Here is a 14070-nt window from a genome sequence, read left to right on the forward strand (position 1 = left end):
GTGATGTGCATTTATCACTATTTTCAAAATCAATCAAGAAAATAACCAGCAGATTAATGAAATAATAAAATAATGAAAATATTTGTACTTAACTTATTGTTAAAGTAGTTAAAAGCCCAATCTCAACCAGCTGCAAAAGTAAAATGCTCTTTACATATTAATGTATCAGTAATAATAATCCAATATTATAATATTTAATAGTATAACAGTCACAGGGGCCATTTTCTACAGTGAGTACTTTTACTTTGATACTTTAAGCACATCTTCCTGATTATATACAGTCAGTGCAGTATTAGTGCTTTTAAAGGATCTGAATACTTTCTCCAACACTGTATCACCCTGCAAGCCTTAAGGAAGGGAAATCCAATTCATCACACTGGGGACCTGAAGTCAGTGGATTAAACCTCTCTGCTGTTCTGAAGAGACCCACTTGCAATGTTTTGATAGTAAAAGGGAAGGGGATAAAAACAGACCCAGTAAGCTCCAGTGTTTTTCTGCCTGCTTATAATTAAAACAGAATTCACCAATTTATGTCTAAATATGGTTTTGTTCGACATTCTTTCAATTTCTTTTCAGTTTAGTGTCAGTGCCGACAGCCCAAAAGGCAAGACTCTCTATTTCTAATGCAAAACACAGATACCTGAACCTCTTGTATATTTATTTTCTGGCCTAAAAGTAGTCTAAAAATACTGCCATTAGCCCATGAAAAAGTGCATGTATACATTTTGCCTGTAATCCCAGGTTGATAAAAACTCCAAATGGCCATGCAAAAATTCCAAAGACTTGACCTAAATATCATTGGTAACTGAGCCTGAGCAGTTCTGTGAATGTATTTATTAAATCATAGCACACATCATGGCTAGATTTTTGTCCCATTAACAAAATGCTCTAACTATTTTAAGATCATTTAGACTCTGAACGCACCATCCTTAGTCAAGTGATTACTGATTACTCTATCAATCTGCATTCACGTACAGAAATAAAATAGCCAATATATTGTTAATTGATTATGAATAATGGCTGTTTGGTGTGCTTGATTAAAGCTAGATTTTCAAGATAGTGGAGCAGCCAAACACTACACCTGGATGTCAATTTCTTGATCTGACATGACATGACATGAATCATATGTCCCTTTAGCAGTTCATGTTGTCACAGGTTTAATGGAGAACAATTCTGTCACATGTTTGTTTTCATGAATCTAAATTTGAGTCATCAAGTATAAAGCTGTAGCTACCATTGACAGTGAATAAATATCCTGAGTCTCTGCCTTTTATTTTCTAAATGTTCATCTTTAAACAAGGATTTGCATGAGGGCTATGAGAGGTCATTTATAAGGTGTTGTCTACCATGTTCACCATGAAATAATCTTAGGTTGCAATTATCACAGTAATCTCATATGAATACAGTCCATTTTAATCTTATCTTATCTCACACACCTGATATTCTGTGTTGTTCACTCTGACCTCACATGCTCAGCCTCTATATCTTGAGTTCATTGGCTGAGTCCATGTGGAACTTAAATGCAGTGCCTCTTCTAACCACTAGATGACAGACCAGCCTTAATTTTTATTAGAACGTTTTCCATACTTTCAGTAACATCAGAGGTAAATGGGTGTTTTTAAATCAACATGAAGCAGATGAAAAGGGTTAGCCACACAGGACAACACAGTGTCAAGTGAAGTCAAGTCAATTTTTATTTGTATAGTGCCAATTAACAACAGGAGTTATCTCAAGGCATTTTTCAAATACAGCAGGTCTCGACCTCCTTTCTACTATTTTATTTACAGAGACCCCGACAATTCCCACCAAGAGCAATCACTTGGCGACAGTGTCAAGGAAAAACTTCAGTGTGAGTCACATAATCACAAAAATTGTTTTAGATTGATTATCAGTGACCAGTTGTCTCACACTGAACCTGAATTGAATTGTCATGCTGCAACACACTCCAAACACCTCATTCTCAATCGAAATGGTGAGACGTTTGAAAACACTCCTGACCCTGTGAGATTGTTGGTAAAAACTTAATTGTCTTGATGGTGCTTAGCATTCATTGTTGAAATGCCTCTGCATGTAGGGTAATAAGACAGTTGTGTAGGTCAAGCTGTTGCCAGCAGTATCTGGAAAAATGTGAAAAATGTGTGCTACCCTCATTTCCCAACAATGCATATGCCTTGGTTTCTGTTGTCTGTCGTCTGCTAAGCAGTGCACCCAGCTAACCTCTGTTTATTTGTACAGTTGTCCTTAATCATATTGGCCTTCTCAAAGGGCTTTAGATCAGCTATATAATGCACCATTAGAGGATAATCACACCATTAAGAGAACAAGTAAATGTTTACAGAATTCACAATGCAAGCAAAATAAAGACATGTCATGAAATTGTCACAGGCCATCCTATGCTCCCACTCTACACACTAGTCTTGTGTAATACAATGTAAAAAATAGGATGGAGGGGCCAAGACCCAGCTCGCCAATTGCACTTCCACCTATAGGAACACACTTTACTTTTCTCCCAGTAATATCAGTGATAAAGTGACTAGCGAATGCCTGTGTCTGTAGATCAAAAAAACATTTATGGGCTCACTGCTCAATTCCAGTGATACAGTTTAGGCTTTTAGAGTGGATAACATTATTCAATACTTATCAATTAAACTGTATTCTAGAAATAGGCCATACATGAAATATATCTTACATAAACAGGTACTATAATGCTTGTCATTTACCACTGATGTGGCTAATGAGACCAGGAACTGTCTCTGTTTTATTTTAAAGGGGTAATCAATAGCAATTTAGTGCACTTAACTACACTTAAATAAAAATTATATTAATAAGGTTTGTGGACTCTCAAGAGTGATAATGGTCACAACCGATGTAACAAAGGCAGAGATATGCTGACTTTTAGTTCCAAGTATGCGTCAAGATCCAAAAATGCAACACAGTAAAATTCCCACAATGCAATTTGATAGCATCCAAGCTGAGCACCAGCTGATAAAATAACCCTGATGACGCCATCAGGGTTATTTTATCAGACTTTAAAGAGCTCCTCCAGAGCAGCAGAAGACATTATATAACTGTTTCTGTATTCCACATGACACGTAAACTGATCTTGACGTGCAGTGCTCCTATAATAACTTTTTTCTTAAAAAATGTTATGTATCATTGCTGAGTGGACTGTCAAGAATAGTTTCCCATGTAGTGCAGTGCAGCAACAGCTTGCTGAATACATACATAGGCCAGACAGACACCAAGAGAATGAGAAAGTATTCCTGAAATACTGTGTTGCTTGGCAGCTAGAAAAAAACAGATGCACATAAATATGGTTGATACAGTTTGTCCATAACAATGCAGATATTGCTCCTTCTGTGCTAGCATCCATTATGCACACATAACTTGACACGATCTGATAATTTCCTGTAAATTTGAGATATGCTGATATAATCTTTTGTTACACCTCTAATCCAACAGGTAATCCCCAGTTTTTCAATTAATGACCGTAATAATTACTGATCTTTAGGATAATAAATTCCTGTGTATATTTGATAAAATAATGTAGTATAAGGATAGTATATAATTTTCCTAACTTCCCAATCAATAGAAAGTTTCGCCAGCAGAGCATGAAGGAGTGACACGGTCCTTATGCCTAGGTTCCACTTGGATACATTTCACTGTTATTATCCTCAGTTACGTAAGAGAATCACATCACATGTCCTCATAAATTCCATATATAAACACGGAGTACACCTTTTAAAACACCTATAGACACACACACACACACACAGTCTATGTGAGAGAGGAGTCTGAAATTGGAGACTGTTGCTTGAGCTTTGACAGCTTTGTGTTGATGAATTAACACAAGGTACAGAGTTACAGTAACTTTGCATAGCTCCGGGCGTACTTATAACTGCTCCCAGAAACTCAGGACGACGTGTTCCTTATGGTGTTCTCCTTGGGGAAAGTGTCGTGGCTCCAACCTTTATTCTCTTTATTTATTATTGGAGTGACCAGAATGCTTATATCACACCAACCATACATAGAGGATCTCTGCCCCTAACTGATGGGTTATTTGTCAGTGTCCCAAAGTTTGTCCTGGTCTACAAGGATCAGGAATGCATGGCCTGTGCACAGAGCTGCAGAATCTGGCATGCTGACATTTTCCTTTTCTCCACTCCTTCCCAGAATGCTCCCCTGACACTCTCTCTTGTTTCACCGCACTTCTTTTAACTTCCTGACAGGAAGGAAATCTCAGGGGCAAGAGGTGCATCTCCCTTCGCCTTTCCCTCTCCTCCCTCTGCTCTTCATTAGTGCGCGAAAGTCAGAGCGAGTTTGGATCAGTTATTTCAGGCTGGCCAGAACCCGTCTTTCTCAGAATAATCCTCCATCAGCGCCCGGGCTGAAACCCTAGCCGGCTCTTGATATAGACCCATGGTCAGCACTGGCTCTGATATAGGATTCTAGCACCTGAACACTCGCAAGCCTCCCACCCAACATGGGACCTGTTGAACCTGCTCACCCCTCTGATGCACGCAGATACCCCTGATGATCCCCTCGTATGATCTCTCACTTGCTCTTTTCTCTTTGTCTCTCCATCTCTCTCTAATTGCTAAGTAGAGCACCAAGACCCCATATTTACATATGATCTCATTTTACCCTGCTTTATCTGCATCCTTCAACCACTGCAATGCATTTGTTTACACATGGCCTTTCTTAACTTAGCCTTAAAAGAGACTGCAGAAACTAGAACTAGAAACTAGAAACTTTGTCTGTAAGTCAGTCAGTCTGTCTGTCTGTCTGCCTGTTTACTTGTTGGTCTATTTGTATCATGATCTGCCCCTGGCCTGGTTTACCTCAGTGAACCATGGTAAAACTCTTCGAAGACAGAAGAGGTGGTTTCCCCATTCTGCTTTCATTTGAGACGGATGTGCAGTTCGTCAGAGACAACAGCTCTTAAGGGCAGTGGCTGACTAAGATCCCTCTTCTTCTACTTCCTGCACTCTTTTCTCACATTCCCGCTCTCTTTCCCATTTTCACACACGTGCTCAGGGTCGAGGAGTCACGGATGTGATCAGCTCCAAGGCAATCCAGTCTTGTGATGGAGAGATACAGAGTGTGCAAAGTCACTTCCAATCACGGCTCTGCAACACAGGCCTCTGGAGGTGGAAGTGCACCATGGCCTGCAGGAGAATACTGTGTTTGTGTTTGTGTGTGTGTGTGTGTGTGTGTGTGTGTGTGTGTGTGTGTGTGTGTGTGTGTGTGTGTGTGCGTGTGTGCATGCGTGGGTGTGCTGAAGGATATTGAATATAATTTATTAATACTTCTCATATATTTTTAAGTACAACTGCAATAGTGGTTCATTCACATTATTCTCATGGAACACTTTTGCCTGCTAGTGCTTTGCACTTAAAAGCCTTGAGGACCAAGAACAAACGTGTTCATTTCTCTCTCTCTCTCTCTCTCTCTCTCTCTCTCTCTCTCTCACTCACAAACACATAAACACCTACACATGTGAAACCAAACATGAAAAGGCACACGTCCTGCACAGGTTGCCTTTAACAGAAGAACTGCACAATGCCATAGAAATCTGCACATGCATCCACACAAAGGAAACCATGTATGGTTTGTCATCCATGAAATGGCTGGCCTCCTCTATAGCCCCGCAGGGAGCATGTGACCGCCACTGGAATCCCCCTTTCATCTATGAACAGAGACTGAACCACATATGTCCCTGCAGAGGCATGAGGGCCCTCAGTGGTCTTGTGTGCAGGCCTTTTTCAAACTGACCCCAGGCCTGCTCTGGAGCTGGGAACAGAGAGAAAGTTTTGGATGACTGAAAGAGAAACAGAGATAGAGGGGAAATGTTAAAGTAATTGCAGTAACAACGAACAAAGCGCCTTGAAAATGAAACTGAAAATTGGTTTAATAGACTAGAAACATAAAAAAAACACCTTTCTCTCTCTCTCTCCTTCTTTCTTGCTGCTTTAGTGGGACAGCAAGTGGTGTGTGCGAGCAGTTGCTCTCACGTTTTTGTCACATGGACATTCCTGTGTCCCCCCTATAAACGAGAGACTGTTTAATGATAGGCGACGATGATTTAGCCTACTTCTGTTGCCAGCTTGTCTTCTGCCCTACTCAGCTGTAAAGAATGCCCTAATTTCACATCCACCTAACAAACAACCACACACACACACTCACGCCCACCTCTCTCTTTCACTCACACACTTGTCGCTCTGTCTCTCTTCTCACATGCACACATACGCACAGATACACAGGTCTGATTCCGCTGACCCAGTGACATGGGCTAGCGGGATGCTCCAGTTATCCTGCACAGAGAGAGTCTCTGCACTTATTGGTGCTTTGGCAAAACACCGACTTCCTCACAAACATAACAATGTCATGTTGCCTTTTCTCCCCATGATTCACTCCAGGCCGCTGACCCACTCTTGGAGGGAAGATACACACTGATACACTCATAGAGACACTGAATGTGTTTGTTTAGGCACTTGGACAGACACAAACACATAAATTCAGTCACAGACCTGCTATGATGACCTGATGGCCTTAGCTTATAAGGTGCATTTCATGGATAATGAGAGACTGTACATATACTGTTTGCAACTATGTCTATCCTTGACATACTGTTTTTCATGTTGCTATTCTTTAGTTTACATCCATATCAAAAACAAAGAAGCTGGACTTGAGAAGATCAACATTAAAGAAACCAGGGATAACCTTGCTTGCAATAGTGAAAAATATTGATCAAAGCCTCTGATGGGCAAAATGCCCACCCTGGGCACAAACATGAGTGGCTGAAATATGCCAATAGGTAAAGGCAACTTGTCAACCTTAGCACCCTTCTTCAGGCAGCAATAAAGCAATATGCAGACCATCGCGATGCAGACTCATGATCAGTAGACTCTAGCTACAGATCATGTCATCAGGCTCCCCACTTAGGGGCGTTTTGGGTCAACACCAGTGCACTCTATGGTGTCTTTATGGGAGGATTAAGGGGGTTTATAGTTGTCATTGCAAAATATGCCAATATGAGGCGCCACCAGGGGCACCTTTTCCCCTCGGGTGCCCCAAGCATTTGCCTGGTTTGCCTTTCCTGATGGTGCGCCTCTGGACATATGTGAATCGGTAAAAGAGTAATACTATTAATAATATCAATATGTAATACTACCTTTTCTTAATATAGTAATACATGTTTCCTGTGTTCTCCAAGTGTAAATTTTAACTATCCTTTTTTTTTCTCTGTCTGTCTCTCCCTCCTTTGAGGAGGCTCTTGTAATCCAATAATCCATCTTAATCTAAACTGAGATTACATGAGGTGAAAGAGCCACTTTGTGCATGAGATTATCCTTCAATCAAATCAGTTTGTGTATGTTGTATGTACACACACTGGCATGTTTATATATATATATTTATTTATTTATATATGCATATGTGTGTATGTGTTGGGGAGGAGGAGTTAAAGTATATAATAGTACGTGCTGGTCCTTCTCTAATGAGCAGCTGTTCCTGTGGCCTCCCATTAGTTCTTCATCCCTCTCCTCTGTTCTGTGCATTAGTAGAGGTCAGTCCAGTGCTCTTTAATCCTGCCAGTCTGATCCCCATCACGTTTCACCTCCTACTCTCAACCTACTGCCCCACTGCCCCTGCATGTCTGCTCGGCTCACTTCGCCACAGACTCCATAGTCCTCAGTTTACAAGTTTTGTGATACCTGTAACACATACCTACCTAACATACCCATAACATCAGCACTAAACAGCAAACCGTGCACTTCTAGCAGTGTCTTATTTTTTAAGACAGACAACTCAGATAGAGCCATATTAGAAAACTCAGTTTAATCATCCTCCTCTCTTGTCTTATCAGTCATCACAAAGCTGAGAGAAATCCACTGTGAATTACTACTGGACTGGCGGTCATGTGTTCCTCGAGTCCCGTGCAATTGCAATCCTCCACTCCGCACTATTTTTAAGCTGCCCATCTGGCACTACCACCCCATCACTCCCTCCCCTCCACCACCACAGATGCACACACGCACACACCCACATAGATGTGTGTGCATGTGCCCGGCCCGTACGATGGTGCTCTGCCTCTACTATGCCCTTGTACGGTTGTATTACCCACAGACTAGCATGCCCCGCTGGTGTGGATTTCCATTCCTGGAGCCCACTCCTCAAACATATATTTCCCTCAGCCAATATCACGTCCTGTCATGCCTTATGCCTGCTAGCTGCCCTACTCCTGACATACATATACAGTATGTCCATGGGGACATGCAGCACATACACACCTGCTTAGCTATAAGACGTGAAACCATGTCATTTTCACATAAGAGACATAAATAGACGTCATTATGGACCTTTAGTTTATATTGCCCATACTGTATATACATAATGCTGCACTGCCTGCCTCACGTTTCCAGTGTATGTTTCACAAGGACAGGATTAGTAACATTAAGCCCTGAACTCTTGAACTCGGGACTTAATGTAGCCAGAGAACATAGAGGGTGGACTACCACTGTTCAATCCTGCAGGCCTCCCACTGTTTTGTTTTGTATGTCCATGTATGTGTGTGTGTGTGTGTGTGTGTGTGTGTGTGTGTGTGTGTCTGTGTGTTTGTATCTTAGCCAATATGTTGACTCTGACCTTGACTGTGTGCACTATGCAGCCACCATGAGCAAAGTTTCACCCTCCTCATGCATGGACACAGGTGTCCAGGCATATGTGGGACAACGATTGGTGTTAGCAAAAGCAAAAGTTAGATATTTTAGGAAATACGCTCATTTGCTTTCTGGCAGAGAGTTAGGCGCATGTAATTAATCCATTAACTTCAAAGCTACAGCAAATAGCCAGTTAGCTTAATTTAGCATAAAGACTGGAAACAGAGGAAAAACATCTAGCCTGGCTCTCGCCACAGGAAACAAAATCTGGGGGTTTCTGTGCTGGACTGTTTCCTGGCTCTGACCAGAGCTGTTCCTTGGCAACCAGCTCCCATCCCTTAGAACAGTTAGTCTGTCACATAACCCTAAATGTCAATGTTTGGATTTTGTATGAATTAAACAAACAACATATAATGTGTTAATTGCTGTCTTTGTGCTAAGCTAAGCTAACCGTGGCCACTGGCTGTGGCCTTGTGCTGAGGTAAAAGCCATCATGCCCCCCAAATGCACCTGCTATTCTTATAGCACTTCCAAAAATGTTGTTGCCTGTAACACTCTCAGCAGTTTTGTGATGTTGCCCCTCAACACTGCACTTCAGGTCTTAATATAGCACAGAGTTTTTGTGTTCAGCCACTAGTGAAACATAAACATTAACGCAGTGCAGAATGACTGAATTATTGATGCCCAGCTGATGGGCTGTGTTCAAACATTTCCCCAGTCTCCTTCTGTGTGTGTGTGTGTGTGTGTGTGTGTGTGTGTGTGTGTGTGTGTGTGTGTGTGCATGTGTGTGTGCGTGCGTGAGTGTGTGTGTGTGTGTGCCAGACAGAAAAACAGAGGGGAAGACAGACAAAAAAAAAAAAAAGAGAGAGTCTACCAAGCAAAGTGCAATCGTCATTTTGGCTGCTGAGGGAAACTCTTCTCCTCTCCTCTCCTCAGTAGGTCACCGTGTTTCCTGTCAGAAGCAGACGGAAACTGGCACTCCACACTGCTATGGAAAAAGCTCTCAACAATTCTCCCAGCAGCTGCTACAAGGGAGTTCGAGATGGATGAGAGACAGAGGACATCAGAGAGAATGAGGCCAATTGCCCCCCACCCCTACCCAACACACAAACATATAAACATATATGCATACACAGCCTTTTCCATGTGCACTGCTGGTGCCATCCTGTCTTGCAAACACTGCCATATAATGTACTGCTTAATAACTTCAGGGAACCTTTCAATGGAGCTTTTGTCCCTTGTGACAAAGCAATGCAGTGTGTCGCCTTCTTCAAACTAGATTTACTATAATTAGCACATTCAAAGTACAGATGTCCTGACTGAGGCGCATGGAATTGTTGTTCTTGTTGACCAGCAGTGGCACAGAATGACAATTTTACAGAATTGTTTGTTCTTGTTGAATGATACTGGCATAAACTGAATTAATACTTGGAAAGCAGTTCAGTAGAAGTACAAACAAGACGGAGCATGTGACAGAAACCAGTGAGTATGTGTTTACTCTCTGTGCATCTGAAGATGCAAACACAGCACATGAGCCTGTGCTGTGTACATACACACATACAACCACAAACTTGGAGGGACGGGTAATTGCATGTTCTTTTTGCTTCATCTTTTTTTGCTTTACAAATGCAATTGCCCCTGATTTACAAATACCTAGAAACTGGGTCGATTAATGTGAAGTAACCTGAATACTAGTGGTGATCCAAGACCAAGAAGGAGAGATAAATTAAAGGTAGCTTAGCAACACGTGCCAAGGTTCACACCAGCAGATGACTGTCTCCCAAACTCCAAAAATTCCCTGGTAAAGGTTGTCCTGTCTTCTCTGTGAAACCTGAAACCAACCATAAATATCCCATTTACCCAGCAACAGAAAGGTTGTGACAACAGTGTCCAGATTGTAGGTGCCTTACCAGACAATAGGAGTGTACAGCTTCACCACAGATAACCTCCCTGTACCATTCTGTGGGTGACAGCCACACATCTAGTTCAACAAAGCTTCTGTCGCATCACACTGACATGTTTAAAGTGGACAGTCTTGGGTCACCATGCTTATCAGAACAGTGTGTGTGTGTGTGTGTGTGTGTGTGTGTGTGTGTGTGTGTGTGTGTGTGTGTTGGTGCAACAGAGGGACTAATGTGACATTCTCCTCCTGCTTCCATCGCCTGGTTCGTACCTCAGCTGTCCCAGTGGGCCGAGGCCAGACAACACACATAGCTCTGGTGTGTGTCTGCACTCTGTGACCCAGGACTGTGTGTGTGTGTGTGTGTGTGTGTGTGTGTGTGTATTGTCCGTTCCAACTTCAAGCAAAACTATGGAGGAGTGAAGTACAGAGGACGCTCTGGAGCGCAGTGGAGACATGAGTTACTGTTCTGGAGTTGGTCAGGTGGATCACAACAGAGCTCACAGTTACATAAAAAAATATTATAACGCAAATGAGTGAGCAAACAAATCATTATATAAGCACTGAGTCCCTTAGGGCAACCCTTAAAAGTTTGTCAAGACATATCAGTCACTGTCATATCCCTAATTACAGGTTAAACAAGTCTTCTGTCACGGAGAATTTACAAGGAAAATGAAGAAAAACTCTAGTTAGGATATTTTTGACACACACCTTTATGGTACAAGCAAATGTGCCTTAAAATATGTAAAGCAAAGTTAAGTAAATATCATGCAAATTTGTCTTCAAACTGTAAGATTAAAGACGTTTTCGAGGCAAAATGTGAAAGTTATACCCAGTAGTTTAGGTAAACTTGGTAAAACAGATAAAATGAAAGGGTTAGTTCACCTGAATTACTAAAAAAAAACATCTTTCCTCATTTACCTCGCTTGGTATCTAGTGATGAGGACAGTTTTGGTTTTATTCTCTTTGGTTGTGACATATCCGCTCTGGATAATCTACAGAACACACTTTCAGCTCTTTTCATAGAGATTGTTGCTTTGGTAAGAAGCTGCTCCAATGAGCACAGGGACATCTCTGTCTTAAACGGTGTAACTGGGACATTGTCTTTAACATGACTATTCAAGTGTTTAAATGCATTTTGTAATACTGTGAGACCCACAAACAAAATTCCATGAGCTTCCATTTTATTGGGTCTGAGGCGGAGATCTCAGACACGTACAATCACATCTTAAAACCTGGACAAATAAAACCAAAACATGGCTAGATACAGCTGCAGTGAGGTGAGAATTATCTTTTTATGTAACTTGGCTGAATTGACCCGTAAAACAAAAAATGGAGCTCTTGTTGTCTTGTTGGCCGGTGATATATTTCAAATGTTGTCTCGTCAAGAAATAACTAATCACATCACTCTATGTGATGTGATTAGAGCAACAGGCAGAGAAACACGCATATGTTTACACTTTGAGCCAAACATAGAGCCACAAGCAGGTCAAGATTTCCCAACCTGTACAGTAATCAGAGATGCCCCATCCACCCCCCACCCTCAGACCCACCCCCCTCCTCATCCACCTTCTTGTACACATTCACCACAAGCAGTCATGCTAAGGCTACATATGGTCTGCAGGCTTATACTTGTTGAGTCTTGCTCGTATAAAGGAGAAGAGGAGAGGAGAGGAGAGGAGAGGACGGACACCCTCTCTCTACCCTCTCCCTGTGTGTGATTCAGAGAATAAAAGTCAGTGTGCCAAAAGGACGAAGGAGCTTTAGACCATATGGTCAGAAGGTGACTGGGTTGGTGTCTAATGGGATTGATCTAATCTGCTTTTACATTAATAGAGGAGGAGAGAGAAAGACAGAATCATTTGCATTTAGAAAACAACTTACTGTAAAGTAGTTCACATGATTTTGAGAAGAAGTCGTATAATTGAAAAGGAAAATCTCGAATATAGAATATAGGAGGAACATGGCATTGGTAAAACATGCTCTTTTACATATATATAAACCAATTCCAAAACATTAATGTGCCACAGAGCAAGTAATGTCAGAACAGTACAACTACTGTATGAAGACAGATGAATAGGACAGGACAAAGACACATCTAAGATGATGTTGCATTAAGCTCATCAAAATAAAATCATCTGTCTTCTGTGTTTTACCCAATGTCATAGTCATTGGAATTAACAGGATAATGAGGGCGCTCTGACTTGCGGTAGAAGGAAACTCTGAGCCTCGCCCAGGCTAGTGGGAAATAACGATACCTACGTCATTTTACCATGGAGTGTCCTACTTTCAAAATCAGCTGGCATTAAACACCTGTGTCAACTTCCTGTACACATGCCCAACCACCACTCACCACTCACCACCTCTCTCTCGTATTATTCAGTAGGTGATGTTGCTCAACCGGTTCCTCCTCCTCCTCCTGCTGCTTATATACCTGACTTTTTTTTTCCTCCCCCACGAGACCAGTCTGCAAGTGTAAACATCCATGAATCATCAGTGTTACATGAGATGATCGGTCTATCGTCATTATTACCAGATAGTCATCCTCTTTTCCCACTTTCTTCTTCACAGGAGTATTTCTGGTGGTGCTGTGCATCTGTTCTGTGATCCATCCAGATGGGACACAAGGCGGATAGTTTGGCACATCAGGCACATAATGAGGAGGTGCAAAGTACTTTTAACAGATAGATACTAAAAACAGTTTTGGTGAAAACAAGATAAATATGGCCCGTGGTAGGACACTAGACTAACTCAACTGCAAGCAACCACCTTAAAATATGTGAATGTGGACCTCAGGCTGAGTTAAAGAGTTAATGAACTGCACAGGGTATCAACCAGTGGCAGAACCGTCACAATGGATGCAGGAAATTTCCTAGAGTTACAACACTGAGGACCTGAACTGGAAGTGGCATCACCACTCACCCAACAGACCTGTTTCATATATCACAGCAGGGCAGTCGCAGCTGCAGCTATAACTCAATAATACCAAATACTGTCATAAACAAACCTATACCCATCATTAAATGTACTGGCTGTAGCTGCTCTGGCACCTTTGTAAAAACTACAGAACAAAAGCATCGCTGTAGTAACATATCCTGTCCTAACTAATCATTAAGCGCTGTGTAAGGAAGAGTCAATTGAAGCTGTTGACGTAATACTCTTAGATAATATCTTATGACTAAATAGCTGAAAATCTTTACAAACGCATGTTACACGCTTTGTTGAGCCTGTTCTGTGTTTTTCCATGACTATCATGGAAGGGCATAATAACAAGGCAGTGTCAGTATCACACTCTGCCTTGAAGCTGTGTCACAGGCCACTGACTCACCAGTGTCCCAGTGTTCACCGAATCTGTAACCTTATCACTGACTGAAATCCTGTTCACTTTATAGTGAGTGACTACAGCGACTGAACCGCTGGGCCGTCCGGAGATACACTTTTGTTTCATAACACAGGCCCAAGGTATCACCTGGCAAACACTGGTTACAGGAGCTTCAGGTTAGGTGACAA

The sequence above is a fragment of the Seriola lalandi genome, unplaced genomic scaffold, assembly GCF_002814215.2.
Source record: "Seriola lalandi dorsalis isolate HSWRI2012SDOR001 ecotype SW California unplaced genomic scaffold, Sedor1 jcf7180002054692, whole genome shotgun sequence".
NCBI lineage: Eukaryota > Metazoa > Chordata > Actinopteri > Carangiformes > Carangidae > Seriola > Seriola lalandi.